This window comes from Ruditapes philippinarum, unplaced genomic scaffold (assembly GCF_026571515.1).
Source record: "Ruditapes philippinarum isolate M1 unplaced genomic scaffold, ASM2657151v2 ctg211_1_1_1_1, whole genome shotgun sequence".
Classification (NCBI taxonomy): domain Eukaryota; kingdom Metazoa; phylum Mollusca; class Bivalvia; order Venerida; family Veneridae; genus Ruditapes; species Ruditapes philippinarum.
In genome coordinates, this window is record NW_026852000.1 from 285,074 (window position 1) to 291,702 (window position 6,629).

Below are 6,629 nucleotides of genomic sequence, written 5' to 3' on the forward strand. Positions count from 1 at the left end.
GTATATAGTGGAAAAATCAACAAAAAGCCATAATTCTATAAATTTGGTCGCAGCAAAAATTCCTTCCTTAACTTTTATCTACACATTAAGGTTGTTCATTCCTGGAAGTTTAAGCAAAATCTGCCATCCGGTTTAAGAGGAGTTGCGTTCACAAAATTTCTATATGGTATATAGTGAAAAAATCAACAAAGGGCCATAATTCTGTTAAATTTGGTCGCAGCAAAAATTCCTTCCTTTACTGCCATCTACACATTAAGGTTGTTCATCCCTGGAAGTTTAAGCAAAATCTGCCATCCGGTTTAAGAGGAGTTGCGTTCACAAAATTTCTATATGGTATATAGTAAAAAAATCAACAAAGGGCCATAATTCTGTTAAATTTGGTCGCAGCAAAAATTCCTTCCTTTACTGCCATCTACACATTAAGGTTGTTCATCCCTGGAAGTTTAAGCAAAATCTGCCATCCGGTTTAAGAGGAGTTGCGTTCACAAAATTTCTACATAGTATATAGTGAAAAAATCAACAAAGGGCCATAATTCTGTTAAATTTGGTCGCAGCAAAAATTCCTTCCTTTACTGCCATCTACACATTAAGGTTGTTCATCCCTGGAAGTTTAAGCAAAATCTGCCATCCGGTTTAAGAGGAGTTGCGTTCACAAGATTTCGGGACGTACGGACAGACTTACGACGGACAGACGTACGGACGGATGGACAAGTGCAACGCTATATGCTCCCCACTTTGTGGGGCATAAAAAGAAAATCATTTAAACGACAATTGGGTTTACACATCGTATTACCGGCGCCGGTGATGACAGCTTGCTGCAGTGATTACAGGTATCTAAAATTACTGATTACTAAAGGTAGTTTATAAACTTGCTTTTTATATTAATTTTATAATACGCAAATAAAGTCAATTCCAATGCTGTAGACTTACTGTCTATTGACTAAAAATATTAGACGGTAAATTTGGACATGTTTCCCCATTTCCCTAAATATTTGGAGCAGGTTAAAATGATACATGTAGCTTTGGAAAAATCTGTGAATACGTTAATTTTTTTTATCTAACATTTAAAATAAATTAAGAGACTTCTTGTTATACTTTTTTAAAAATCATCATTTGGAAATTTTTCACGCATGAAAAATATTAACCTAGTGTGTCTCTTAAGAAAGGTACAGAAGTTCAAACTAGAACGGTAGAAGTGGCGTTGAAAGGTAAAAATATATTTCCGAGGCTGTTTCACAAATATTTTTTTTTTGTCAGTACTGGACATTTGATAAAATATCCTCTGGTAAGTATTTCACCCGCATCAACACGCTTCCCTTGTATTTCTTTAAGTCCTTCCACAATAGCTTGAATTCGATTGAATATATTCTTGGCGAAGATGTGGATGTAATATAAAATTATTTCCTTCCAAATATAAAATAACTGTACGAGCTTCAGAATAAAGGTTTGCATCCATTCGATCTGTTCTTATGTCACCCTTACCAAGAATTTTCACATTTCCGGCTACACACATTTTACTTGCAGAACTTCATTTACCTGTTAAAAATATTTAACTACACATGTATCTCTAAAAATTACAAAGCCATGTTATATAGTATATGGCTATGTTGTGTATGCTGTTAATGTACATTGTGACAATTTTATAATAATGTATGACACCGAGTCACTGATTGATATCTCTCTTACCTGTTGTTACCTGAGAGTGGTATTTCTTGATTATCTGTCAGAATGTTAGCCACTTTTAGAGCGTTTCTGCCATCATCGGCAGCCTCGAAATAACATGTCTGTCAACAATGTCTTCTCTACGACCGGGCTAGTTCTGACGCCTGTAACATTCTCATGAAAAGATATTTTTAACTCTCTCAGAACATTTTACAAAATGGGAAAACGAGTCGACACTTACCTGACAGTATCCGCATTCAATGGACAGTAAGTTTATAGCAATGTGCGTAATGCAAATATATCAACAAAGTTCATAACCTACCTGTAGTATTCAGTATCTTAGATTGTTGACATCACTAGAGCCGGTTGCACGGTGTGGTTTTCAAATAAACTTCAATTGTAATACGTATGAAATAGTTGAAACTAACTCAACAGGGTGGGTAATCACGTTACATTTATAGTAAAAATAAAGATCACCGCTAATGGCCTTGCTCGTGAACTTTGCTATTTTTGGTAATATCTTTCAATATATGAATAAATAATATACATTTGTATACCATGTTTCAAGCAAATATTTGCAATTTCTAATGGTAGTACATGTACATGTTATTCTTTTACTTTTCCGTTCTGGTTGCAGAAATTATTCTATGTGGCAAAAACTTGATGAAAATAGCGGTAACATTGTGTAGCAGGCGCGTCCATTGGCGGTAATCAAAATAATGTCACAGTATACAAATGTCACACGATCACCCGCCCTGTATCGAAATGAAGTTGTTGGAAATAATTATGAAGTTTTTAAACTTTAAACTTGGATTGAAGACGGTGTAAGGAAACTTATTCAACATAACATTTGATATGTGAAAAATATTTACAAAAACATTTTAGGGGATTGGGCAAAAAGCTATAAAGCTTATGAGAAGTTGAATTCGCAAAGAAACCCCCGCCCCCCCCCAAAAAAAAACAAAAAAAAACACACACACAAAAAAAAACACAAAAAACAAAAAACAACACAACTAGTCTATTAAGAAGTACAAGGGTTCAGGTAATTTTGTTTGAAGTTTGCAAAACACATTTGGTATGACAATGATGGAACTGATTTGGTTTGACATTGTGGGAATTAATGTCTTTAATACTAGTAATCAGCTGAATGTATTGTTAAAATGAAAAAAAAAGGAGAGGCAATGATCTGTGGAATCTAAATCGAGCATTCGGCTCTCGTAAATTTAACGTGGACGAATTACCGTTTATTATTTAACACAAATCAAAGATCAATATATTCACCATATTCTAATGAAAACTTTATCATATAACTTTGAATAACGTTTTATTAATTACTTTTGTTGTTGACCTTTTTTGCTTTTTATAGTTATACCAATCCATGGGTATATACTAGTGAATGAACATAAGTTTACATTTCTTTCAATTTTGTAATTAACATCGCACGAACGATAAATAACCCAGTGGCCCAATGAATTTTCTGTAAAAAAGCCATTGGAAGTTACCTGTAATTCATAAAAAAAGAGTGGACAGTCTTTTTATATTTTAGGCAGAGTTTATTTTATCGTCAATCACCATAACCAGTCAATCTTTTGAAATATATAGATATATAGTCAATTAAGCTAAACTTGACAATAAAAAAATGAGCATAATGCCACTTTAATGAAAACTTGTGGAAAAAAAGAAAAAAAAAAGAATTTGTCCGGTTCAGGGATATTTTAGTCTGTTTGAAATCACGGTACAACTTTACAATTTTAAATGTCAATGCCAAAGGCATTTTCTAAAATAATTCATAAATGACACATATTGCCTTGAATTTTATGAAGGAAACAAGAAACACAATAAATTTAATTGCTAACATTTAGATTTAATTTTACCTCAGGTGAGCTGTTAAAACATTTCGACAATTGCCCCGGTTGTCAACCTACCGGAAACTGCGCATTTGTAAATCACGTGATACGTAAACAGCCACTGAAACTTTAGAGGAAGGTATCAAATGTCACGTGGTTATGGATGACCAATGGAAGAGATTCTAGCATTTGAAAGCGCTGGAAGCGATGGGATTGTGATGTACAATAAAAGCAGTAAGAGAAGTGTATTTATCGACACATTCTTTTAGCATATCTCCAGTTGTGTCCAGGACTGCAAACAGACGAGGTGAGCATTTTTGATAATTATTTCTATTCGATCCAGTTTCTTGTACAATCGAAAGATAAATAGTTTCGTGTAGAGGTCTTAAAGACATAGTATACTTTCTAATACATTTGATCTATTAGTGTGTTTTTTGTATTAAAGTGTGAGCTATGTCTACCTTATATTAATTATTCACATTTTAGTTAATTTTAAAATATAAATCAAGAAAAAAATCTAAAATATAAAGCAAGAAAATGATGAACTAATCACGTGATAACCTTTGACACGTGACCGACTGTGTCGACAGACATAACAACTGGTTGTTTAGAGGTATACATTTTTTATATGCAGGTCCACGATGAAGGTAGCTACCATAAGCCTGTTGTCTATTGTGTGCCTTCTGGGAGCATTCCTTGGTATCGAAGCGAACGGTTATGGCGGTGGCTATTCGTACGTTCCCGTTAGTCCAGGTTACAATGGCGGTGGCGGTGGCGGGTTCGGCAATGGAGGATTCCGTATGTAATATTGTATCGTCCTTTACTCTTTGTTTAAAAATGCAGTATCTTCTTGTTGTTACAAATTCTTAAAATTTAGATGAACTTAAATCTACACTTGTTTATGTTTCAATTTCTTAATTTAAATGAATTTAAACAATGCGGTATATTATGTATACATTATTTCGTTTTCTTTCTAAATGTATTGTTATTTAAATTTAAACGTTGATTCGAGGTAGGCGTAATTTGTTTTAAACGGTATTACAAGAACCCGTTATTTAAAACATCATCAAATGTATGAATGGAAGTTCAAGCCAATAAACTGTAACTTTTAGGTTTGTCTATTTGCGCTTTAGAAAGGGTAAAAATGTATCCCGTGTCTCCTAAAGTCGAAACCAGTAGAATATGTTTACAATATTTTACGTAGTAATTTACATTTTCCTATGTGTCCTGGCACCCTTAAAACAATTCACAATAATTATTCCTATTCGTGCATGGCCTTTAAAAAATGAAACTAAGATTCGTACGATATTGCGGCTGGTGGGAAACATTTTGTCCGAAATTTGGCTTGGTCAAAGCGTGTTCATTTAGAGTCTGAAAAATTTGAACTGTTCGCCCAAGTTCCGTGATATAAGACTTCTTAATTTGTCATTTGACAACGCTGTCACTCGCATCAAACACTTGTTTGCCTTCTGTTACAGTTGCTCTGATTGGCTTCCTGTTCATATTTTTGCTGTTGTTTAGCGGGAATGGATTTTTCAATTCAAGCACATCCAGTCAAGTCAGTATCATACAAGGATAGAAAAACGGTACAAATTTTGAAAAGCAAGGTTAATACACTCGTTATATCATCGCCTTCTTTCTTACAGTGGCATTAATTGGGGGCCTTTTCATCATATTACTGCTGTTTAGTGGCGGATTGACTAACACTACTTCCGGTCCGAATTTTGAGTTTATCCAGGGACGCTAGTTAACATTGGGAACGCTGAAAAAAGAAGGTTAAAATGAAAATTAATTTGAATGTCCTTATTGTTACAGTGGCATTGATTGGGTTCCTGTTCATATTCATGTTGTTGTTTAGCGGCAACGGTTTTAATAGATCAACATCACTGGCAGACAACCGAATATTAATCCAGGGATAATAGGTAGATACTCTTACATCCAAGGGACTATTTTTTTTTTCAAAATTGCCCTTACCAATCTAAGACTGGCTTGAGTAGATATGCAAAGGTTTCGTGCCGTATATAAGTGCATGTGAAACTTAAGCGTGCTATATGAGTGAGTGAATCTCTTTAAGTACAACTAACAATTTTTCATTTATGTAATTTCAGTGGCATTGATTGGTGGTCTGTTTCTGATAATGATACTGTTTTTCAACAATTCATCTACCCAAAACAATACCTACGGTCTCAAAGTGGGCGCTACGTAGATCTGAAAAAGGTTTATATACACATATTCTACTTTTGTTCCAAAAAAAATACTTTCATTAACAACCCATTTAGCAGAAACAGTAACTGAAGAAAATGTAAATCATTAATCACTGCCACTGAAATCTATTCTTTAATATTTAGTCAAGCTAAGCAGAAGGTCTTATATTTAATGCCACTGTTCAATATTTGACATTTTTATTATTAATTGTTGAATATCTTTCTTTTATAAATTTCTTTCTTATATTATGTCTTCTATATATTAAATATAAACAAATAACAGTGTCTGTTTTTTAAAAAAGAAAAAGATCTTTTTTAAATTGTAAAATAATTTACGCTTTCCTTTAAGTTTATTTTTTTTTTAAATAAAATTTTCATGTTTTATAATGTAATATTTAGTTATATTTACTATGATTTATATTGTTATTGTATGATATTTGCAGATGTTTAACATTGCCACACGACACGAGAACGCAACAAATATCATCATCACTAGCTGAGGGGACGCTTCCATATTTCTTGTACAGCTTTTCTTTTATTTTGAAATAAATGTTATTTCTGTTGAATTTCTTGTTTCTTGTCAATCATAGATTGAAAGATTATTAGTATATTAATGGCATATTCATATTTAAAAGAATGGTTCGAACATACGATATAATTAAATTACATGAAAACCATCTAAAAGAATCATCATAACAAATATACATGTACTGAACAAAAAGGAAGGGAAGAACTTATCCTTGTGTTTTGCTTTGTCCTGCTGAATGATTTAACTTTATTTAATCATTAAAGATATCTTATGGTGGCATATTTCTGCCACCAGATAACCTGATAACTAACTAGTTGATTAAGAGGGTAACTAGTTACGTAACTAGTTAGCCTGATACCTAACTAGTTAATTAAGAGGTTAACTAGT

At 33.1% G+C, this 6,629-nt stretch overlaps 1 long non-coding RNA gene across 4 annotated transcripts; it reads left to right on the plus strand.

Moving 5' to 3' along the window:
* Positions 1-3,659: 3,659 nt before the first annotated feature.
* LOC132745556 (uncharacterized) lies at positions 3,660-6,279 on the plus strand. Of its 4 annotated transcripts, none has more exons than XR_009627856.1 (4): positions 3,660-3,816; positions 4,144-4,307; positions 4,988-5,116; positions 6,157-6,279. It is a non-coding gene; the product is annotated as an uncharacterized LOC132745556 (long non-coding RNA). The 4 variants fall into 4 exon arrangements; XR_009627858.1 differs by lacking the exon at positions 4,988-5,116 and adding an exon at positions 5,156-5,284; XR_009627862.1 differs by lacking the exon at positions 4,988-5,116 and adding an exon at positions 5,325-5,431.
* Positions 6,280-6,629: the final 350 nt, after the last annotated feature.